General features: G+C 29.2%; 1 protein-coding gene across 2 annotated transcripts in view; it reads left to right on the top strand.

The window, feature by feature from the left end:
- LOC107448617 (acyl-CoA Delta-9 desaturase) overlaps positions 1–26676 on the top strand; it is a 61999-nt gene that overhangs the window by 22178 nt on the left and 13145 nt on the right. The window contains exon 1 of one of the 2 annotated variants that reach the window (XM_016063889.4): positions 21375–21667. The exons of the other annotated variant lie outside the window; for it this stretch is intronic. The gene's annotated coding sequence lies outside the window, so the exon portion shown is untranslated. Of the gene's footprint in view, positions 1–21374; positions 21668–26676 lie in introns of those variants that run through there. 2 annotated transcript variants of the gene reach the window in all.

Raw genomic sequence — 26676 nt, 5'->3', positions numbered from 1 at the left:
ATTATTCAATTTAAATAGCATAATCATCTTTTTTTGCTTACACTATGCATTCTTACAATAAAACAGTTGCAGGGTATAGAAATAGGCATAGAAATGCAATAAAATAATATAATAATAATAAGCAATAAAATAATAATAAAAGTAAAAAAAAAAAAAAAACAATTATGTAAAAAAATAATAATAATTATGTAAAAAACATAATAATTATGTAAAAAAAATAATTATGTAAAAAAATAATTACGTAAAAAAATAATTATGTAAAAAAATAATAATTATGTAAAAAAAAATTAATTATGTAAAAAAAATGTTAGCCTGATATTTATCTACTTCAAGATCTATAACTGTTATTAAATAGGAATATAATATTTTTGATTTGGCTTTGAAGATGAAGAAAAAACCACAATTGTTATATTATATTAAAATTTGGACTTGGTGAAGACTTGGCTGAAAGTTGTTAATGTTTTCATATCGCGGAAGTTAAAAGATTTCCCCTAGAACATACACGAAAAATTGCTGCCTTAATGAAAATTTTTGGCATGTCATCTGAAATAATTATTTAAATCATAAATTACTTTTATTAACGCAGTACTTGTTGACCCAAACTAAACCTTTACGTTTCCGCTTTGCACCAGTGCTTTTTAAGCATATTCATTTAACTTTTCTTCTCATTGTTGTATATCAGGGGTCAAAAGTCATTAAAGTAGAAATTTTGCAAAGAGAAGCATTTTATCTTAGAAAGAGACGTTAGGCCTAGAACAACAACATTTGACTTTCTAGAAACGAGAGATCAGATACCTGAACATATTTCACAAGAAGCAACAATTTTCTGAATATGTGATGTTTTCCTTATGTCTGTTATTCGCTTCACGGATGAAACGATTTAATTGATAGGAGGGGCAAGTCAAATTTTAATATAAAAGGAAGATTTGAATTGTTTTGCCGAATCTTCTAGAACGTGTTGTCCTGTAGGCTCAATGCAGTGAATTTTCAATATTGTAATACAGGGTACACTGCTTCGTGCTTTCTTCGCTCACCAACTCCGATTGCCTTTTATAACAATAAACAAATACAATAAACAAATAATAATAATAAATACTACACCTAAATAAAAAACTATTCAACAGGGTATTTGCAATTCGAGAAGAAGTGAAGTGTCTAACCATGTGAACCACTGTAGAGAAGCCTCAGTTACGATGTACCAACGATGGCGTCACTTGCGGGTATCCAATTGAAAGTTACCAAAGTATTCTATTGTATTTAGACAGGTTTGGTTTCGCAGATTTAATGCATCATCCCAAAGGTGTAAAATTTAAGCCTTATTGTTTTGTCTGGGTTACCATTATAAATTCATTCACACATTTCTTTTTTAAATTTCGAATTCATTTTTGGTTACTATGAAAACTCGTTTTTATGTATTTCAACCAAAAGATTATTAAGTAATAGTTCGAAAAATTAATTTCTAATAATGTTTTGCAATTTTATATTCATTATTTTAATTGAGCTTGTTTTACACTCGAATGCACATGTTAATTAGACACATTTTTACATACAGCTTAGAACGAAAGTAAATGTTGTTTTTTACTGTTCAGTAATGGTAAAACGTTTGCAAAGTTAGACAGCGATTTAAATATGTTTACCATAAAGTGTTATGTAAAAAAGATAATACGATGAAATAGCTTATAGTAATGAAGATATATAGATTTTAGATTTAAGCCTCTAATTTGGATAAAAGTAATAATAGCTGAGAAAATTTTAAGAAAATATGCTAAATAAATATTACCTTAAATACCTTTAAATCAGGGATAAAGAAATGTTTATATGCTGTTGGTAACCACGGACAGGTCATCATTTTATTCGATTTATATGTAAAATCTGATGTAATGATGTGCATTATCTGATCTGAATTAAATGTAATCTGATTGATATTTAATGTAATCTGATTTATATTTAAAACGGAATATGTATGCAGATTCCTTTTTTATGTAGCTAAATCACCAGGAGACCCCTGTTTTGATTCAGTAACTTAAAAAAACTAACAATTTTTTTAATGCTTAAGGGAAAGTATTAATTAATTGAAATGCACTGAATGAATTTCCCGTTATCACTAAACAGCCACACGGTTATGCACTGATGGTTCACATAATGCATTTCCATTTAAACTCACAAATAGTACATTCCTGGCAAGCGAAAAATGTAATTATCAGATGCATCGGTATCACATGGTATTACAGATGCGGGAATATGTACGCGTTGCCAACGTTTCTTGAAAAATTTGGATTAGAATAAAACAATATGTGCTTTATTTCTATTTTTTGCCAATTACGTGACTCGTGACATAGCTTGGTAATCACATAACAAAGTGATTCGTGACTACAGAATTCTACAATGTTTAGTTCAACAGTAACAAGGAGAAGTTTTATACAGATCATCCTGTACGCTAGTTACATCCTGTAAAAATAAAACCCCCGAGTATTCAAAATAATTCAAAATTAATTAACGGCACGATAATGGTGACAATGGATTTAGTAATACATATATAATAGGATTTTAAAATAAAAATTATAATGGATAAACGTATAATGATTTAAACTTCCAATTCAAATAAAATAAATACGAGCTTCTATTTTATGAAGGAAAAACTTATATTAAAATTAAAGTCTTTGTTATTATTTTAAACAATTGGAAATATAAACTCTTATTTAGGAATATGACCTCATAGCCTTTACTGACGCTAACCCTTCGATTAAATCAATTACTACTCGCTGATTTGATAAGGTTTAAAATTAGTTTTTAAAATTGTCTCTAATGAAACCGGAATTCATGCATAACAACTTTTCTATTATCTTCTAGTACCTAATTTCATAGTAGTGACCTAAAGTCCTTATTTTGTTAAATAAATATAGTTATTTTTTATGATGTTTTTATTGCTAGTTAAGAAAGATTTTTTTTTACTAAATGAGTTCAACAAAATAGCTAACAAACTGCTTTTAACTAACTGTCCTTTAAAAGTTTTCTAGCTTCTGAAAAAGATTGGGGCAATTTGACCAATTTTTTAAATATAAATTGGGCAAGATAAAAATGTTTAATTTACTTGAAAAAATTAAGATATAAGGTTAAATTAAGATATAAGATGATGTAAAACAATTAAGATATAAGTTTTTAAATATAAATTGGGTAAGATAAAAATGTTTAATTTACTTGAAAAAATTAAGATTTTATAATGAACGCAAATTATTGGTGCTGTCTATCAGTATTAATATAACACGCTCAATTGTTTTACATCAGCTTCTGGGTTAACAAGGTCTTGGGCCTTTGGGCATAGTCGTTAACTTCACGATAAAAAATTTATTTTTTGAGGTTTTGCGAAAAACTTTTTCCTTAACCGACTGCAACTCTTAAACAATCAAAATTTCTTTCGTCAACTGTTCGAATCTCTCCTAATAGAATTTTTTTTTTTTTTACGTTGCATAAAAATCTGAAAAATTAGCAGTAAGATACGAGAATGAATAAAATAAAATATTTACTAGGGCAATTTAAAGTTAGTTATGATAAACAAGAAATACAAAATGGAACAAAAAGGGACGTTTGCGGGTCCCATTTCTAAACAATCTCCAAACCTATCAGGTATGACAGAAACGCTGGAACAACACCACGTAGAAGAAAGAAACCCTCTGTACGAAACAATGTAGTAGTCCGACGTAACCAACAAAAACTGTGCAGTGAGGGAAATAAGAACGACGTCACAACGTTCGGGCAACTAAACTGCGCAGTGGTTGAAAAACAAAATATGCCAATATGTTCAGACTACTGAAGGATTGGATTTCTTGTTTATGGTAACCGGTGTGGGGGCATTCTCTCTTCTAGGAGGTGTTGGCTAAACCAATATGTTCTATCTATTTTAGTAGAAATCACAGAAGCGTGAGCTCAGGGTTGCATAAATCAAGGAGCTGATATTTCTAGCAATGCGCAATTCTCTGTAATTTATGATGTACCTTACTCTCTAGTTCGTAATCGAGTAATCTAGTTCGTAACCTCCTCCAGTTCGTAATCGAAAAAACGAAATCACCATGGATAATATTTAATTTTTCCTGTGACTTGAAATAGTTCATTCATATTTTTCAATTGTACATATGGAGGAGAATGCACAATTGTGTGAGAGAGAAATTATTATGACTGAGTTGTTATGAGTGCAAGTGGCTGTGAAAGTCTACAATAATAGAAACTTAGGTCAAGTATTGTAGATCACATAAATGAGCAAGTAAATTAATTAATACTAGGTACTTGCGTTTAAAAACTTTACGTTTTCATCAGTTCAGTGTGTTCCATAAAGCAAAAGCATGCTCAAACATGTTTGTTAAAACTTGACGAAACTAAAAGAACTTGTTGATCATCATTTTATATGAAAATATTTCTTAACATGTTTTGATTTCATTTTTAAATATCTATCCTAAAAACTATTTCAACAAATATGCTTCGATTAATAGGAATCCAAAAGGCATGAATTTAAGTACAGCTGTATTCAGTTGCTTTTGTAACATCTGTATTCAGCTGCATGTTGCGAAAAAATAATCTCAAGAGAAAGAAAATTAGCTGATCAATAAAGAAATCGGAATTGGTTGATTGATTGGCTTAGAATTTGTATGGAGTAAGAGCATTTGAAAACGTAAGTCAAAATGAAAATAAAAAAAGGAAAATTGTTTCATGATTTTGCAAAAAATTTGTACGCATCTAAAAAAAAAAAAAAAAAAAAAAAAAAAAAAAAAAAACAGAAAAGAAGAAATATCGAAGATTCGGTTAATTTTTAGATCTTTTAGAAGCAATCACGTTCGGCAACAATCATTATTTTACTGCTGCGTAACTTTTTAAAATTATGTTTAAGTCATTATTACTAATGAAATGTATTTTTAAAATTTAAAGACAATATTGGTTTTCGAATTTAAAAAAGCATTAAGAATAAAATCATGATAAACTGTTCCATAATCGTTTTTAAAACCAGCAATCGTTTGGAAAGTTCTTTTATAAACTGGTTTTGCTTAGATTTGCAAAAAGTTTATTCGAACATTCCAAAATAAATTTCCTCTTTAAATTTTTTTATATAGGTACATGTGAACTTTTTCTTTACAATTAGCAATTAAAAATATGAATCAGCTAAAACTCTTTGATTTTTTTTTACCAAACAGAATAGTTACGGAACAGAATAGAATTATAAGAATACTTAAATATCTAATTTTAAGCAGATTTTAAAATAATTAAATTGTGTAAAAAGAACTTTCTTAGAAATTTTTCAATACTTCAGAATTATAAAATAATTGCAATCATGTCAATTATGTAATTTATTTAATTTTGCTTAATAAATGTGGATAGTTTAAGCTATCATCACCCATCATATATATATGTTAAGTATCCTCACCAAAATATAACATATTAACAATCAGAAATTAATATATAACCAAGGAAAAAAATTTCATGAAAAGGTGAAGGATTAAAAAAAAAAAAAAAAGAAAAGTGAGTTTGAAGTCATTCAGAATCTGCTTGATTGCCGGAAAGCTTTCTCACTCTCACTTTAACAACAATACAAAATAACAGATAATTTTAATGCAGATACATCAGAAAATATACTACTGAATCGAATCAATGATTGTACATTTACTTCAAATTTATTGCAGTTTAATCGTGCACTTAAAGTTTCATTATTTTTTAAACATCTGATTTTAAAGTGATTTCGCATAAACTGCAGTAATTTTGTAGAAAATGGAGAAAAAAAAATTCGAAGTAAATTGCTGTACTTCACACCAGCTGCAAAATAACTGCAGTATTTTTTTAAAGTTTAAATTGCTCTACAGAAAATCTACAGTTGACTGTAAAATAATTAAGAAAATACTTAAATTCTGTAGAAAAATTTCAATTTATTGATATTTATTTATTGCAATTTATTATGCATATATTTTTAGTTGAGTAAAAAGCAAAGTATTTTGTTGTTAGTTGTTTTATTTTTGTTAGTATTTTGGCGAAATAGTACTAAGTAATAGTAAATATCATCATTTGTGTTAGTATTGTTTTTTTTAATGTTTGTGATAATTAATTATGAGAACTTTCTACATTGGTCAATCAGTATGGTACATCAAACCTAAATCAAACCACTATTACGGAACAAATATAAAACCCAAATCAAAATATTATTACTATCTAAATGAGAAACCTGACTATGGCACTTAAAAGGTACACTTAAAATACTAAAATCACACAATCATTTGGTTCAAATTAAGTACAATATTATATTATATAAAATAAAATATTATGACCTCATTTATATAATACTTCATTTTTATCGATTACAGTTTACTTTGTCACCTTTTGGTCACCAAAATTTCATCAAAAGATCACTTTCACTTTCAACCCTTTACCGATCTCACTTCTCAGTCAATCAATGTGGTACATATAGGAAACTAAAATCTAACCACCATTAAGGAAGAAATATGAAACCCAAATCAAAATATTATTACGGTCTAAATAAGAAACCTGACTATGGCAATCAAAAGGTACAAATAAAATACTAAACTCAGACATTCATTTCGTAAAAATTAAGTACAATATTATATTGATAAAATAAAATATTATGACCTCATTTATGTAATACTTATTTATAATTGATTACAGTGTACTCTGTCACCTTTTGGTCAGCAAAATTTAATTAAAAGATCACATTTACTTTCAACCCTTGGTCGATCTTTCTTTATTCTACAATAATATGGAGACATTGGTTAATCAATACGGTACATATAGGAAACCAAAGTCAAACCAATATTACGGAACAAATATAAAACCTAAATCAAAATATCAATACGGTATAAATAAGAAACCTGACTATGATAATCAAAAGGTACAATAAGATACTAAAATATTATGACCTCATTTACGTAATACAGTTTACACTGACACCTTTTGGTCAACGAAATTTCTTCAAAAGACCACATTAACTTTCAACCCTTGAAGGATTTTCCTTCATACTATAATATCATTATGATACATATAAGAAACTAAAATCAAACCACCATTACGGAACAAATATGGAACCCAAATCAAAATATCAATACGGTATAAATAAGAAACCTGACTATGATAATCAAAAGATGCAAATAAGATACTAAAATCAGACAATCATTTGGTAAAAATTAAGTATAATATTATATTAAATGAAATCTTATGACCTAATTTACGTAATATTTTTTTATCGTCGACAGTTTACTCTGTCACCTTTTGGTCACCGAAAATTCATCTAAAGATTACATTCACTTTCAATCCTTGACCGATCTTCCTTCACAAAACAACAATATTATAGAAACTTTCTCATGATTATAAGTGTCTTGTCCACCTTGAATTTATATAACATTACATCACTGTTGCCGTAATATATGGGTCAACCACTCTTGTGGGTCACGATCACGGGAGTCAAGGTGGTTGGGTCACTGGGTGAAAGTGACCATTCATAGAAAGGATATTAATATGAGAAGTATCATAAAAATTCCGCATGTTGTAATTTCACTTTTAATACTTCGTAAGAAAAGAAAACGCTAAAAAGTAGAGCGCAACCTGAATTATATCTATATTTTTACGTGAAAGTATTTTTTAAATTTTTGCGAGAAAAAAAATCAGTAGAATGTGAATAACTGATGTAAGATTATTAGATTTTGGTATGCATACTATTACAACTCATGAGTAGTTTTGAGTTCATAATGAGAGTTATTTTATCAGATAATCGTAGTAATTCATAGCATTTATCAGATAATAGTAGTATTTCAGGCACGTGATGGGCATATTGAAATATTTCATTTGGATATTTTGTTTTCTTTTCGTTGCGAATTTGTTGATACTTTATCTGAGTGATTTACAAGAAACAGCACTTACTTTCTAAAACATTTCAATCTCTTATTGAAGGTTTATAAACATATGTTAGTCTATGGAGAGATAGGATATGAGCTTTAGCTGTATATTGGCAACCATTATTTGAAATTTTTTGGACAGTGCGTTACTATTAAAATTTTTAATACAGCTTGTAAATGAATGAAAAAAGGAGCATAGCAATAGGCTAGATAATCAATGAATCAACATATTAAATATCGGCGCATCAACACCTAGTTTGTTGAGTATGTTATTTGAAATTAGTATTTTTTAACTAATATTTCATTTTGGAAATCAAGTTTAACTACTTTAAACAATACATTTGATTTTTTTACGTAAACTTATGGAGAAAGTTACAGTAAGGGGTCCCAATCATGTATTCTGAAACAAAACCTTTTTAAAAACGATAAAAATCTTAAAATCGTTAATTATTTTTTGTAATCGGAAACATTTTATGAATATTAAGAAATTTTTGATGAAATTAAAAGCTGCATTAAATTCAAAGAGAACCAATATAAAAAAATATGACCAAGTATGTATGAATATGAAAAATATGACCAAAAATTTAAAAAAAAAATTATGGGGGAAATCTGAGACCAAAATTGACCTTTTTTCAAAATAACATAACATAGTTAAAATTATTATTTTTTCATTACTCTTGCTTTATAATCTATATATATATTTCTCTTACACGGCGACGAAAAAAAGCCTCATTACAACTCCCCGAATGGCAACGCTAGGAAATCGACCAATGATTGCCGCTAAAAATGTCACATGTCAAATCTAGCTGAGGTGGCTCAACACAGAGCGCTTTTAAAAACGGAAACTGAAATAACCGGAGAGAGCATTATCAGCTGCGGCAATCTCATACTATTAAGCTGGGCAGAAGTGAGTAGTCTTTGTCGATTGATCTCTATTTTAGTATTTTGTCGAGAGCGCTTTTTTTTCACGAATTTATATATTACGAATTTATTTGACGATTTTTGATTTATATCACGAATTTATTTGTTTCATTATTGTTATTAGTTATTCATTGAAAAATTAGTCTCAGTCGTGCTATTACGTTTTAAGATTTTATACTATAGCATATTTCTAATAGGTTTAACGAATTACATGTCATTTATTTGAATTCAAATTTATTTACCAAAATAATGTAATTTTTTTAAAAAAAAGTTGTTATATGGATTTGAATGATTGTTTTGAATTCTTAGAATTTTGTGCATTTGCAATGTACCTAAGTTAGTAGCGAGCGAAGCAAACCATATAAGATTGCGTAGCAATTTTCGGGGGTTGGCGAGCGTTAGCGAGCAGGGGGCTCAGCCCACTAGTACTCATAAAAATTCCACTTAGGGAATAGACTAAACATTAGATTGAAATATTTTATAGCAAATGTTGAAACTTAATTGGCAAAAAAAGTAAAAAACTACAATTAATTATGTTTTTTTTAAGATGTAAAATGTAAAATAATAGTTTAGTCCACTGGTCTGTAGTTTATTTCCGAGACATAAGTGTAGAATAAATTCATTGTATGAATGTGGCCCACCCTATGAACGGGTATTTGTGGCAGTGTGGCGTGGGTAATGTTGTTCGCCTCCGTGACTTTGGTGCACAGGTGCTCACTGGGTAACGATAAATGAGCAACACTTCCGGCAACTTCTAAGGCGAAGAACGAAAGTTCAGTGCCTGCCGTGATTAAAAAAATAAAAATAAAAAAATAAAAAAAGAACAAATTCATGTAAAATTTTGAATAATTTGAAGTAAAAATATTTTGAGAAATAGCATTTAAAATAAACCAAAAAATTATTTTTGTGATGGAAAAAAAGTAATCAATTTAATTACAAACATGGATATTTTTTTTAATCATCTTAACTTCTGTTCTACTTGACATAGAAATAAAACTCAAACCGTTTTTGAAAAAGAAAAGTTCATAGTTTAAAATATATATATACATATATATATATATATAAATGAAATGTTCTTTTCGTTAAATTTCGCTTCGAAAAGGTGGGTACTTTAATTGTTTTGCTTATTTACTTGTCATTCTACTTACTTTGATTTTACGTATAGAAATGCTGCGTATTTTTTCATCATTCATTATTTTAAATGTTTTGTAAAATGTTAGCAGTTCATAGTAATAAGTTAATAAGTCAAAGTAATAGTAATAAATCAAAGGTAATTTTTTGACATCAAATTGTTCTGCAATATCTATAGGGTCCAGATAGGTACTTATTTAAGAATTTCTGGAATTCTAGCCATATCCATCTCACTATATTTATCCAATGCAACATAACACTCAGAAACATTTCATTTCCTGCATGAAAATTGAGATAGATGTTCTCCATCATAAGCGCTCTTTTAAACACTATTCAAAACTCTTCCAAATGTGGCTTATCATTTTGCTGCCCCCAAGTTTTAATTGCACTTTTTAATCTACATACTATGAAAAAAGTATCATTAAGAAGTTAGCCCCCTAATAAATCGAGATAGTCGTGCTGGCTCAGGGGATTGAGCACTTGCCTCCCAATGAGGTGACAAGGTTCGAATCCCAGTGATGGCTGAATTTCTCCCAGTACTTGATCCAGGAATTCCCTTGTCTTCTGGATTGGGTTCAAAATTACAAGACTACCGAGTTGTACATTAGTAGTTCTATACTAAAAATTTGGGTCTGCTGTTCAAAGACGGTTATAAAATAAAATAAATGGAGATAGTCTTCATCAAAAACATTCTCATTAACATTGTGCAAAACTCCGTCAAATGTGTCTTATACTTATATTACCTCTGACTTTCAATTGCACTTTTTGATCTGTATACTATGAAGAAAGTATTATTAGGTAGTTAATTTGCTAAGAAATCGAGATGTTCTTCATTCATAAACGCTCTTTTAAGCAATGTTCAAAACTACTCCAAATAGGCTTATTCTTATATTTCCGTCAAGTTTAAATACACTTTTTGATCTATATGCTAAGAAAAAAGCATTTTTAAGAAGTTAATTTGCTAAGCCACTAAACTCTCTGTTTACATTTTGACAATAGAGACGATAATACAAGTTTCTAGTGACACAATTTAATTGGAATGTCTTTGAAAGAAGACTGTCCACTTCGATTTCGATTCACCAAGCAAGTAAACATCACCTTCACCTGTTTCATAATGATTACTAAATTGACGAGAGGCAAAAGCAAAAACCCAAACAAATAATCAACTCTTAATAAGTTAGGATTCCTCCTCAGACTCGAGATTGAACCAGGTCAGCCCTTGAACTTACAATGAGATGCTTGATGAACTTTCAGATGCTGCGGGGCACGGTCGCTTTCCTGTGTGTCAGGGTCGATGGAGATTCATTGCGGGTCAAAATTTCACTTTTCATTGTTGAGATCTTTGGAACTAAAAGGGGTATGGTTGATGTTCATGATACTATTTTGTCGGAGAAAGTAAAATTCTTAAAAATTACGTAATGTTTTATAAGATGCTTGAATTCCGAGCAGGAGAATTGAGTTAGCTCGTCATTTTCGTTTGTTAAATATCGCTAAAGAAACTATTCATTACTTCTTCGTTTAATTATTTTTTCTTTCCACCAGCAAAATCTGAATAAAAAGAATGGAATTATTTTCTCAAATTTGGAAATTCAAATTTTCGCAATTTTTATCTCATATATTCTTCATATATTTTGGGATTAATAGCCAAATTCAATTTTCCAATTCCATAAAACGTTATTGAAACATTTTTTAAACAAAAATCTTAACTTTTATTTCAAATATAAAATTTTGTAACTTTATTGAAAATTGAATTATTTTAAAATAGTCTCAATTAGAATTCAATACATAATCATTTTCTATTGCACAAAAATAAAAAAATTATTAATTATTATTTTTAGCATTTTTTGTTGTTGCATATTATTAAAATTTTTTTATCATGCATTATTTCTCAATTTAACCATGAAATAAATTGCTCTAGACTCAAATAATGAGATATCCATATGCTATGAAACTGCTCAAAAGGTTATTTAAATTGAATTCTTTCTTATATTTTTTAATTGTAATTAGAAACTAAAACAACTAGGGTAAATTCGATTATATCTTTATTAAGACACACGGACAAAAAAAAACTTAAAATATTATGTGCTAAATTTGTACTAATTTGTGCTAAAGTATTGGATATATATGGAGGTTATATGAGTAAATTTAAGGCAAAATGTAATTAGTGCTTTTATAGGAAAAAAAATAACTACATATGTCATTGTACAATGTTTTTGATTAGCTTTAATGGAAATAGACTTTTTTTTTCTCAATTTTTATAAAAAAATCTATCTTAGAAGCGTTGCTATCACTATAGGAGATGTGATTGAGAAATGATATTACATGTGGATTTACAGATATATTTACCGGAATTTAAATAAAATTTAAAGTATTCTTCACTTTTCAATTATTATTTGTTATTATTTTTTCCAATGCACACCTGGAGAAAGACCTTTTCGTCGTACAAGCTTCTGAAGGACAGATTTGTTGGCCACTCTTTCAGGGGAGCCATATTTGGTGGGCCATTGTTGCTGCCATAGTAAGGACAATTAGTACAGAGAAGGAAGGAGCATCCATGCCTTGCCCGGGATTCGAACCCAGAACCTTTCTGCTGCAAGGCCAATTCTCTGACCCCCACACAGGCCGTTCGGCCCTCTTATTATTTAAAACCTTTCAAAATCATAGTTTCAAACCATATTTAAACTACCACACTTTTTATTTAATAAAACCATTTTTTTAAAATCTGTAATAGACTTATTTTCGAGTTTAGAACACACAGGGATTATGCATCTAAACAAATACAGTTCTGTATTTTATTTTTCACGCATTTCACTAATCTGATTCCGATTTTAAATCTCAACCTAAAACAAATACAATTACAATATTAATTAGCAATTATATATATCATTAAAAATATTGCCTCATAACTTTTTTTACAGGAAAACTCTTAAAATTCATTTTTTTCTGTATTTTTTTCGTAGATATTTCAGAAATAAACCCCGGCCTCCAGTCGAAGATTTTTTAAACTTTGCAAGAACAGATTTGGGTGGGGACATAATCTCGCATGAAATAAACAAAATGAAAAATTTTAAAATTCAGCTTTTTAAAATTTTAAAAATTCAAGAATTATATTTGACTGATTTCTTTCAAATTTTATCACATAAATTTATAATAAAAAATTTTAAAATGCAGTTTTTTAAATTTTAAAAATTCAAAAATTATATTTGACTGATTTCTTTCAAATTTTATCATATAAAATTACATAGTTTGAAAAATTTGAAAGTTTTATGCTACTTTATAATTAATATATTTTCATTCATTAATAAGTAAAATAATAAAAAATTATAAATAATTGTTAAGAATCATATTTCAGCATGGAATTATGTTTGAACAAATAAATTTTATAATTGTGTGCAAAAGGTTTTCGACTATAACCCTTAGCGATATATAGGTAAATGCCTAAAAAAAATTAATTATCATAAAAAGTCACAAATTTTTGTCACTCTCCTGACTAAATAACAAGGACTACATTTTTCAGACTGGTTATATTCAAATTCTTTTACCTTTTAATGGTCGAAAAACCGAATTGGTCATAGGGAATTTTTATTTAAGAAAAAATGTTTTTATTTAAGAAAATATATTTTTTGTGTAACTTAATTAATGGCTATCTTTTATTGTTTAGCATATTTGAAATCAACCCCTTTGAATATCGAGATATGCATTCAGTAAGTAACAATCTGATAATTAAAATATAAGTTATTCTTCTATAAATTATATTTATGGTGATATCTTATATTTTTGGCACACTGTATTTGTTATCACCCTGTGATGATACACTAGAGTATGTCTCAACATTGATGAGAACCTGAAGTCCTGAGTTCAATCCTGAGGACAATCAAAAGTTCCTATTTGAATAGAAATATACATAAATTTACGTAACGCAACATAAAATTTAATGTAGCTCTTCATTAAATATTAAGTTCAATCCTAAATTCCTTCAAAAGATCCTATTCAATAAAAATATGTATAGAAATTTGCGAAATAGTTCATGTAAATTTATGAAACACTCCATGAAGTCCTGAGTTCAATTCTGAGAACAATCAAAAGTTCTTATTTGACTAGAAATATGCATAAATTTACGTAACGCAGCATGAAACCTAACGCAGCACTTCATTATATGTTGACTTTATTCCTAAGTTCCCTTAAAAGATCCTATTCAATAAAAATATGAATAGAAATCTACGAAATAGTTCATGTAAATTTACGAAACACTGCATGAAGTTTTGAGTTCAATTCTGAGGGCTCTCAAAAGATCTTATTTAAAAAGAAATACATAGAAATTTTCGAATTTAATTTACGAAAAACTACAAGAAGTCCTTTATTTAATCCTAAAAACTTTCAAAAGATCCTTATTGAAATTTACAGTATTAAACATTTGTTTTGACTATTTAACGACATATCATATTTTATTCCGGGTAAAATAATGTGTTTATTTATTTTGAAGTTTATTTATTTTCTAGTTAATTAAAGTGATTTATTTGAAATTTATTTATTTTTTAGCAAACATTCTTTTTAAAATTCAATTTAGAAATCAAATTTATTACTATTTTTAAAACTAAACTTGCTTAAAAGTAGGACAAACATCTTTTTCCTAAGTTACCTCGTTGAGTCAGCTTTTTATTGTAATAAGATGTCTGGTTTATTCTTTAAATTCTTGGATAATTATTCCTGTCATCTTATTTCAATAACTCTTGTTAAGTTGAGTCAAAAGCTTTATTTTTTTTCTTTCAATTTTTTGAACGTTCTTTACAATTAGCCCTTTATCAGAAACCTCTGACAGCATAAATTATGAACTTTTCGAATGAGACTTATTCTATCTCAAGAATGTTATGATAATCTTTTCAATTTGATTGACGTAAGGTTATGTTACTAATTACTTGATGTTAGCGATGAAAATAAGTTATTACAATAAAAGTAATTATTTAAATTAATACGTTTTTAATTAGAGAGTTTAATTAGAGTTTATAATAAGTTAATGACTCTCAGCTAGTCTATTCTAAAGAAATTTTTATTCGGATTTTTTTTTTCATTTTGGATTTAAGCGCTTTACCATTGCGTGTGGAAGTCAGGATTGTATTGAAAGTTTTATGCGTTTTTTTGTATCAAAAGTATTTTTTATGTTTTTTCTAGATAAATGAAACCTTTTATATTATGAACCAAATGCCTAATTTAGAATATGGTCACTGCATTCTGAAATAAAACTAGGTTTAAGATTGAATGTCTAGATAGTAAGATATAAATTAGTTTCGAAATTAATTTTCCAATTATATATTTTTCAATGCTCCTTTTAAAGGAAGAAAATCATAAAAAGTAATACAAAATAAATATTTCAAAAAATCAATCCATATAAAAGAAGTAAATTGAATGAAAAACCGATAATTCCAACTAATCACACTGTTCATTTCTCTGCTTCAAAAAGGGATGATAAATTGAAATGTGCACTTTCTGAAGATGTAAGGTGCACGCACGTCTCATTCTAAAGTATAAACAACTCATTAACTTTCTTTTCATATCATCCCAAATTTAATGTAATCAAAGCAGCCCTGAATACCTCCCAAACCCATATCTAAATGAATGGAAGGTTATTGGACATGAAAATATACAGTAATCGAAAGGATCTGATTAATGAATGTTTTTTATTGATTGCTTTTATTTTATTGATTATTTTATTGTATTATGATTGCTTTTATTATTAGCATTTTATTGCCATCCGATATATTTCCACAATTGTGCAGCTATTTTTTTAAAAGTATCATTTAATTGTCCTGTATTTGAAAAAACCCCTATTCTCTTGCGAAAATACTGACAGATTTTGAACTCTTTATTGTTAGACTACTTGATTTGATTTTTAGTTTTTTCCTTTTGTCAGGAAGCAGGCTTAGGCAAAGTTTTAAAGGGAAGTGAAATTAGAGACTTTAAGAGCAACTTTTTCGTAGGAAATGTTAATGCAGAATTCTTTTTTATACAAACTTGCCGTAAAGACTTATCACCTGTCAACAGCTAAGTTTTTTTAGTGATTTCGTGGAGAAGAACTCATGGCATTTTCTGTTGGAATATGAACCAGAAAGCCACCCCGAAGCCTTAGTGTATTTTGTTATAAGTCAATCAGTGATGTTGAATCAGGCGGAAGAAATCTTATCAAAAGACCTATTTGGTTTCACATGGAAAAATGGGATCTGATCTAAAATTGATAATTTAACAATAACCATTGCCTGGTTAAATAAAGATAGCTGTAATGCATTTAAAAACCACTTCGTGCAATTATCACTGCATAATTTAGTAAAATATTCCTTCTTTTTTGGTATTTGTTTAAGAAGGAAATCTTCTCTCACGAAATCCGTTTTTCATTATTGTTATAGCATTAATGCACAATCAAGAAGCGTTGCCCAGAATTCTTTTTTGGAAAGATCATGACTCTGCCCCCAAAAGAAAAAAAAATAGTTATACTTTTAAGATCATATTTTAACATTGAGTTTTTAAGTGTTTAAGGAATAGATTATGTCCTTGGCTAGTTGGAAATATTTATTGCTTATTTAGTCGCATATTTATACATACACGTGCATGTGCAAACTGTAGTGCTCAAGGCAAAGAGCGGCTTATAAACTCTTAAGTTGACTTGTAGTTAATATTTTATTTATGCCACACTATGGGTTTTTGGGTAACGGACTGGGAAACATCCCTGAGGATGATCCGGAGACTACATGCATCCGTTTTACAGGAAGGGCATATTCACACACAATAAATTCATCCGCAGAGATCGTAATTTTGATCTGAACTAGAGTACGGTCAATCTCCAATCCAGTACCCCCAGAGGTATTGATTTGTATGGGAACTTGCAAGATTTTGTGACCCAAACAGATTTAGCGTGTACAGGTCACATTTTGTACGCGATAAGTCTGTTGCCGGTAGGGATTGAACTCACTGCCTCTTGGACATGGGTCCAACACTCTACTAACTAGGCTATCCCGGCCCTCATTCTAAGTTGAAGTAGATATAGTATAATTTAGAGAAAGGACAATAAACATCAGATGCATACAAGACTATGGCTGGATTCGAACTAGCTACCTCCATTCTACTGAGCGTTTGGTGGAGCGGCGCTACTACTTGGCAAGAAAGGCCCAATCTATTCGAATCAATCAGATTTATGAGTTCACCTCAAAAGCTTATAAGCCCTACTCAAGTGCTAAAAATTAAAAACACTGACGAGAAAGATTTTCAGTCTTTTATTCCCCGGCTGCGATTCAATAAATTTCTGTTTTTCCTTACTTGAATATTAATTTGTAAACCCTTAATATTTAAGCTACCTCGACTTCAATTTTAACCCTGGCTACCCATGGGTCAAAATGACATATGTATGTAATTCAATATATAGCTATATAGGCTTAACAAGGATTTTAATAGTGCATTCAAAAGGGATGACTTCGGTGCATCTTGCATACGATATTAATTATTAGAATGAGTTATTGTAAGCAATTGTCGTAATAAAAAAAATTGGCCACTCTGATCAAATTAAAACTAACCACAATTGTCAAGTGTCCAGCAGTGCATTAAAAATCAATAATATTAAAGTGATATTAAAGTTTTAACCATTTTCGCGATGTTGCAAGCTTGCTTTAACTAAGTTGTTGTTGTTGTTGTTAATTTACGTCGCACTAGAGCTGCACAATGGGCTATTGGCGACGGTGTGGGAAACATCCCTGAGAATGATCCGAAGACATGCCATCACAATTTTGATCCTCTGCAGAGGGGATGGCACCCCCGCTTCGGTAGCCCGACGATCTGCACGCGAAGTCGAGCACTTTACGGTAGAACAGTTTAACGAGGACCAATACCACACACCCTCGGTCCCTACGCAGACTGATCCAAGTGGTCACCCACCCGCACACTGACAGCAGCCAATGATGCTTGACTTCGGTGATCTGCTGGGAACCGTGTCTCAACGATTAGTCCACTGCGGGACCTTGCTTTAACTAAAACGAAAGAGGTAAACCGCGACAAAAATGAATTTACACATAAAACAAAACATAATTTTCAGAATTCAAGGTCAATTATGGTAATAAGCCTTCAAATTTAATATTTACCATAAGTGTATTAAAATTTAATAACTAAGAAAATAAAACTAGTAATGAGTTTTCAGAATTTCATTTCCTTTTTGGTTTTTCTTTTTTCATTTTACATGTAAACTGCGGAATATCACACCCAGCGAAATAATATTTGTCGAGCGTGGAACGGATAGTTCCGTGTTAGCGTTTCGTAGCAAAATAGGCCTTTTTTCCTGTATTTGATTTAGCAAGTTTCAGTGTCATCCTAAGTTAAAGAACTCTTGAACAAACACTTTGAGGGTTAAGATTTTATAGCAATCGCATTTGTGTTATTAAAGTCACGACAGGCATGGAATGGGAAAAAGAACCATTCACGGTTTTAATATTGTGTGAGCAGTCACATCTTAAATATTTATGGGTTACTTTTGACTATAAGGAAAGTGTGATCAGTGTTCATTTTTCCTGATAAGAATTTCACATATTTCAAATGTATGACAATTTCTGAAATTTATCCTTATTTAAATCTTAATTAAATTAATCAACTTAAATTAGTTGCATCAATATAAGTTCCACGTATATGTATTTACAAATAAAATAAAATTTTCATGAATTATCATGACTTAAAATTTAGCTAAATTAAAAGCAAGCAAAGAAATCAGAAAAAATAGCAATTTTTAGACATTTAGCTAAATAGAATTTTTCTTTTTTAATTATTTTTCAAATATGACATTTTAATAGCTATTGTAATTGTTCATTTTAATTTTATTCTCCTCAAAAATTGGACGTCCACAACGTCCAGTGCCAAACAAAAAATAGAATTGCTTTAGAAGCAATCACAATATAAATTTTGAAGCTTCGATCTCTGCATATTTGTGTACTGAATCTGAGTAAAGTTTAGGCATTTTTATATTGTCTAATTAATGTTAAAGAACTGCTTAAACCACGCAGCAGTTTTGAGGCAATAAGCATTTACTTCCGTATCGTCGTAGCTTTAAACACGAATCAGAAGGCAAGTGAGCTTCTGAGTCAAATACTGAAAAAAACCTTCATTTATGAGTACTTTTAGAGTAAAATTAATTTACACCGAAGAGCCATTACATTATGACCACCCTGCTAATGACATGTAGGACCACCTTTATCCCTCAAAACTGCTAGCACCCAACGTGGCATTGATTCCACAAGGTGCTGATAGGTAGTCTGAGGTATCTGGTACCAAGCGCTCACGAACCTGCAATTCCCTCACATTTCGAGGTGGTAGCGTGGCAGCACGAATTTGGTTTTCCAAGTAGGACCACAAATGCTCTATTGGATTAAGGTCAGGTGAATTTGGGGGCCAAGACATGACTTGAAAGTCACTGGAATGTTCCTCGAATCTATCCATGACGATTCGACCCTTATGACATGGTGCATTATCCTGTTGGTAAACACAATCCCTCGCAGGAAAAACTGTTGCCATGAATGGGTGAACCTGGTTTGCAATTATGTTCAAGTAGCTTACAGACGTCAGGGATTGTTCTATGAGGATTATGAGTCCTAATGTGTCCCATGAAAACATTGTTCCTGGGCGAGAAACCATGAAAACCTGGGCGAGCCCATTGTTATAGATGGAGGGTGGTCATAATGTACTGGCTCTTCGGTGTATATTGGTTAATCTAAATAGTAACAAATAAAAATTTTTTATTTATACTAATTCTTGTTATAACTTTCCAATATTAGATTTTCCGATTAAAATGGAATATCGCTATCTGGAATTTCCAAGTTCATAATAAATTAAAGATGCAAGTTTTTCCATAAATGGTTTCATAATTTTAGAGCTTTCTTAATTCTACAATCTGCAAGTAATGGACTGTAATAATGTAAGGTTTGTAAAAGGCTCTTAACAGTGATAGTGAGAACACGAAATCTACGTCCCGCATCCAGTTTTAAAACTATGGATCTGGCTTAGCGTCACATTTAAAATAACAAAAGTTACTATATGATGCAATTTCATATCGCAAAGAATTCCATGGGATGTTAAAGAATTTAAGGGAATTTACCTAATCACATAAACACAGGTTTCACAGCCCTGGAGTTATCTAGTAATCTCTCTTTTCTTTAATTTTGTTGTTTTTATTTTTACTTTAGGCTTGGTTTGTAGCATCTTGATTTCAATACATTTACATAAGAACGTTTGTGTTTGGCTCAGCATCGTCACTTCCGACAACAACTCGAAAGATCACGTGGCATTTTGTAACACGGACACTTAATAACTTATCAAAGGCGTCAAGTTAAGATTTATAATATCCTTACAAGTAAAAAGTCTATGATAAAAAATTGGATTCTATAGTTAATAATTAAATGCATTCCACAGAAGAAAATTTAAATTTAAATTTTGTCTTTTCTTTCACATAAGGCAATATATTAGACTCCTCTCCTCCACTGTGAATTGAAGATGGCAGTTGAAGCTTACGATTGGGAAGGGGGCAAACTTCACGTATACCTATTTATTATTTTCTTTCATTTTATAATCGGTGTTGAACATTCAACCCTATTCTGAGTTTATGACTGTCAATGTTCAACTCCGTAGCCTTGTAGTTTTGAATTCAACCCAGAAGACAAGGGAATTCCTAGATCAAGCATTCGGACAAACTAGCTTTAGCGGAGAAGTTTTTGATAGAAATAACCCGCATATGCATTACACTGAGCAAAAAAACACAAAAATCTCTTAGCCCGAAAGCCAGGAGACTCTAGCCCATGATCAGTCTGCCACTGACGATATTAAGCTCCAGCACTGTGGTTGGTGCGAGCCCGGAGCAGAATTCGTATCGACCAGCTACCGTTGAGACTCGAACCTGCCTCACCTCATTCAGAGGCTAGCACTCTATCCCCAGTCCTGATTATTAGGCCAAAAACCATAAATTTTTGAAAAATGTCTCAGCTTTTCCTTAACTATTTATTTAAATATCGGTATTGATTTATTTAGAAACTGGCGTACCTGTTTTGGAGTACTTATGAACTATTTAATATGTCTGAACTATTTAATATATATGAACTTTCGTGAACTATTTAATATGTCACTGATAAAACTGAAAATGTTTGAAAACTGTGCTGTTAATAAACCAATGTTCCATAAAATAAATGCATTTTTAATATTTTAAAATTTTATCTTTTTTCCACAGCTAAAATATTAATTAAAAAAAAACAGCTCCAAATGCGAAGAGATTATTAAAACCGGAACAGAAGTTCCCTTCAAAGAAATAAAGACTAGTTTAGAATAAAAATGAATTGCAAACGATTCCATCTTCACCTAAAACAAAGAGTTTATCCAAACGATTCTAGAAAAAGGGAAAATTTGAAATGAAGTGATACCAATATTTTACGTGACCGATAAATTTTAATTCACGGAATGACGTAATAACTTGAGTCAGCGAATCAAAGAGAGAAGCGGGGATTTCGGTCTTCAGCGTAAAAAAGGAGGTTGCATGTAAGCAAGGTGAGAATCATTTTGAGACGCTGGCCGGCTCGTGCTCGCAGGTTTTAATTTAACGCAAAATAATTTGTAAATTGTGCGTGCACCATATTTTTAAGTACCCCTACATTCATAGTTTGGATTTCGACGATATTATTAATGGTTTTAAGAGACTTATAAAGTTTTTCTCTTTTTTCCATATAAAAGTGAGTATCAATTTTTTTTTTCTCCACTTAGTTAAATTGTATGCTTCTAAAATTGTAACTAATACTGTACTAATACTATTGTTACACGAGTTTTAAAAATGATTAACTATTCCATTACTAGAACTTTGTTCCAAATGTAAAGTAAGCAATTTTATCTTGTAATTATAATTTTTATTTAAATTTTTTTTTCTGCTCTTTTTTTTTTTAAAATTTTTTTTTAAAGAAAATGTCTTTATTATAAGCACCAGTTATTTTTTAAGAGGTTCCTTTCTCTTATATATTAAACGAGCACTTTTTACTTAAATATTTTTTTTGAAGAAAGAAATTACATTTTTAACATATGTAAATACTACTATTTCGGAGCAATTTATTTTTTTGTTGTTGCTAAATTTGGGAATTAATGTATTTAAAATTTTAACTGGTCAACGAGAACTACTAGTTCTTCATTTTATAAATAGTTCTCCTGATCTTAAAATTTCATGAAATAAATTTCGCTGCACAAGTTCATTATTACAGAAGTAACTTAAATTATTTTACTCAAATAGTTTTTCTTATAAAATAAAATTTATTAAAAGTAATTTAATTGAGATTTTATAAAATATTAAGTTCTTTGAAAAATGTAAACTTGTAAGTTTTTTTTTTTAAGAATTTGACTTTTATGAAAACATTGATAACTGGAATTTAATAATTTTCACAAGTCTCGTAAAAGCTTCTTATTTGTAGCATAAATATGTCTTTTTTAAATTATGTATTAAATTACTCTTAAAGTGTGTTATTGAATTCAAACAATAGTAAATGAGTATTGAATATTGTTTTAAATATACTTGGTGGAAATTTTTTTAAAGCATTTACTTTCTAATAGAATTTTATTTAGTTATACGGATAAACTTGGAAGATATATTTCTATATTGAAATAATTTCTCTCAAAGCTTTTCTTGATTTATAAATATTGCAGTATATTTTGCAGATGTGTTAAAAATATGCATTTTTGAAATCTATTTCTGCATTTGTTCTCTATTATATTGATATAGTTGTTTGACCTCCTTTTAAGGTATGAATAGTCTACTTTTATAGTATGAAAATTAAGGTTTGAATAGCATTTTAACAAGACATTTTATGAGAATTAATAATTGGAGTTTCTTTGAAAACATTTTGATTCAACATTCTTTTGTGTTACTATTTAAGTAAGAAATCTGTTTTGTAAAATGGAAGATTTGATCCCCTTTTAATTAGCTTAATCTATTTTAAAAAATGATTAAAAGCTCATATCTTACTAAATCTTGACCTCTAAAGAAGAAAAAAGGGAAACTCTGAAAAATTTTAAAGTAGTGACTAAGTATAGTAATTTCTAATCACTTTTGCACTTAGAAATTAGAAATAAAACTTCAAACAAGAACATATTTTTGAAGCACGCAGATAAAACTTGCTTATTTTAGTTTATATTTTTGAAATGTTTCAGTCTAAAATAATGGTGTTTTTTAAATATAAATATGCAGTCATAGCTAAACCATTCACTAAATTTCATTAGATTTCAAATTCTACTAAGAAAAGTTAACATTGCTGCCTGAGGTTTTAACTCTGAAGAAAATGTTAGCTGAACAAATTTGATTTTACTGAATTAAAGTGTTGAAGGTTTAAAATTGAATTTTTCTTGTAAAATGTATTCTTGAAATATCCGCAGAATTCCGTAGTTTGAGTAAAACTTTGGTTTTAAAATGTTTATGTAAGAATGCCTGGTGTAGTTTTGATAAAAACTGCCTTCTTAACCTCGAGCAACTAAAATTTTCATTACCACCTTTCTATTTTTATTTTTGATTTAATTTTGTCGAGCTTACTAGATTTTGTTGCTGGGAGTACAAAATGTCTTTTTTATTTGGCCAATAGCAACTTATTCTACAGCAGTTTTAGTCTCCAACTTTATTAAATATTTAAATTGAATTTATCAAATACGTAATTGAAAATTAAATTTTGAACTAAAATTAAAACAGTGAGAAATTATCTAAAATTGTATGAGTTCATGCTTATTAACATTTCCTTTTAGAGCATTTCAGACTTTTGAAAACTTGAAATTCTGTAGCTTCAAATTTTATCAGATTTAATTAAATTTAAGTTTGCATATTATCGATATAGCTAAACCTTACAAATCTGTATTGTCATTTTTATGATTATACATGATTATATATGTAAAAAATGTAACAAAAATATGCAATGAAAGCTAGGTTTAAAGCTACTGAATTTTTAAGCAAATATCATGAAAATATTGTGTTGTTGAGCCTGCTAGCTTCTTTTAATTTATTTTTAATTTTGTCAAGCCACTCAGTTCTAACAATGTGATTTCGTTACTAACATACGTAATGCCGTATATTTGCCGCAGTTCTGCCGCATCCGGCTTTTGTAATATTTTACTCCAAATTTTGTTTCAATCTACTGTTGAAAGTATCTATAGAATTTGATGGCTGTATTGCTATAGATTTTCGGAACACTTTTGATAGCACATCTGCATTATGCATTAGTTTTTATAAGAACGCGTGTATATTAAGCTGAAAGATAAGTATAATTTAAAAATCAGTCGCAAGGACTTTAAACCTCTTTTCTGGTAAGAATGTCACTTGAGCACTCTCATTATAATCGCAGACATTGTGTCTATAATCTTCTAAAGAAAGACTCACGATCTAGGATTAGTCTTTCAATCAAATGGGTTAAGCAAACAGTACTTAGCACTTGATTTAATTCAATTTACACTGAAACAGCTGAGATATGTTTGAAGTTTCAAATGAAAAGGTCTTTTCTGGAATTAATAAATGCTGTTCACGGGTTTAAATAATTGCCATTGCAGGAAACATACTATTTTACATCCAAGTAAAGTATCTTTTAAAACAGCACGGGACCTAAATAAAGTGAATTCCAAAGTTTATTATTTATTTAAACTGTTTAAATTTTTATTAAATTTGTTCGTTTAGCTTAATTTTGAAAAAGGACTATATGTATTTCAATTGACAAATATTACATAAATGTATAAAATATGTAATTAAAAAAGCAAACTTTATCCTTGTCGCAATTGTAAACAGAAAATTTTTTAAATTTTTTTTTACAGATGCATAAGACTATACACAAGTTTTCGGTTAACTTAATCTATTGAAAAAATAAACTTTGACCTCATTTCTGAACAAAATGAGTTTTCGTCTCTTAAATGACAAGGAAAGTTTATTTCAGAAAAACAATATAGCTATTGTTATAGCCATTACAATGTTTAAAATTTTTAGCGAAATAAGAAAATTTTGTTAAGAGGAACAAAGTAAAACTGAAAAATATCTTATACAAAAAACAAATGTATACTTGTGTAAAGTCACGAAAACTTATATACATTTGCCATATTTGAAAATTATTTTAGGAAATATTTATAATATGCAAACTTGAGTTTTTTATATTTTAGACAATATTTTTCCGAGAATTTTTATTTCTGTGTTTTCTGCCCGAAGTTTTTTTCTTAATATAGTTTTTCAAACAGTGAAACAAGCGCTTGCTTTACCTCAATTACGACGTGAGATACTTCGATTCTAATGTTTCCATAACAGACTTAAAGTAGTATTAAAACTTAAGAGATTTATTCTAGAAGTGAAAAAAATCTTTTCACTCTTTATTATCATTTAGAAAATATGGTTTCAAAGTTAAATCATTTAAGTATTTTGTGACCCAAATTATTTTACTTTAAACTGAATTGTCGCCTGGTAATAAATCTTTTGAACAAAAGAAAATTCATTTTAATTTTCGATGTATTTTGCCTTTTGCAAACACTAACAGCAAAGGAAGGAAAATACTAAAAGAAAAGCATGAACATTTTTTGTCGAAAATTTACATCTTTAATATTTTCGGTTTTTTAAATTAAAAGCATGAATTTTCAACCCTTAACATGTCTTCAAACTTATTTTCAATAATCGACGTATAAAGCTATCATCCCTTGACTTTGTTTTTGAAGCAGTTTTATATTTTGGTATTTAAAATACTAAAGAAATTTAAGCTCGTAAAATTTTTTGGGGTGGGGAAGAGAGCACAAATTTCTATTCTGGCAAAACTAGCTTACGTTAAGGATCCTTCAATTGCATAAAGAAACCTGAATTAAATTTTAAATATTTCAGAACATATAAAATTTTTACAAGTGCAAAGTTTAACTTTTTCATGAAATAAATTTTTTTTTTTAATTTGGTAGCGGTTAGTTCCTTTAAATAAGTTTCTTTTCTACAATTTTGAATATACTTGTTCAGATTTTTTATCTTAGTGAAATTACACTCAAACGTCTCAAGACACTCAAAGTTGCTTGAACTGATCCAGCTCTATAAAGTATTTTTTTCAGATTTGCAAAGCTTTCTATAAGAAACTTTTGGCGAGAAAACAAAGTTTATCAAATTTTTAACTGCTTATTTGACATATAACACCGTAAAAATTTTAATTACTAAAGTGCCAATAATTCTCAATTTGTAGAAGCCAATGATTTCATAAATCTATAAGCATTTTCGCTTGCAAATAATTCTTAGAATAAAGTATTAAAGCAAGAAAAAAATATATAGTTTTGATATTCTATTGGATAAACATACCTTGTTAAAGAACTCTTGTTAAGTGTACGAGAATATAGTTCAATTTACCTTTGGTAAATTTTGTATCAGTTAATAAGATTGTAATGCGTTTGTCGGAACTTCCTGCTTTGGATGTTGGAGTCCTTAGTAATAGTAACAAATGGATATTAAAACTTTTTATTTTTAATAGTTTGGTTTTCGATAAATTATATAAGTTTGCAATGCTTAAATTTTAAATATTTTTCTTGGACCAATTCACAATTTCACTACAAAGGTTTCAAAATTTGCAACATTAAACCCGTGCACGTAAATTTCATTATATAAAGTTTCAACTGATATTGGCTGTCGAAGGTTTAACTTTCAATTCCTACGGTCTTAAGTTTACGGTCTTAAGTCTACGGTTTCTTCCAAACATATAAAGCTAAGCCTCGATGGCTC

The sequence above is a fragment of the Parasteatoda tepidariorum genome, chromosome 6 (assembly GCF_982258835.1).
Source record: "Parasteatoda tepidariorum strain Cologne lab strain chromosome 6, Ptep-v5.0, whole genome shotgun sequence".
Taxonomy (NCBI): Eukaryota; Metazoa; Arthropoda; class Arachnida; order Araneae; family Theridiidae; genus Parasteatoda; species Parasteatoda tepidariorum.
This window is presented reverse-complemented; position numbering and strand designations above follow the sequence as displayed.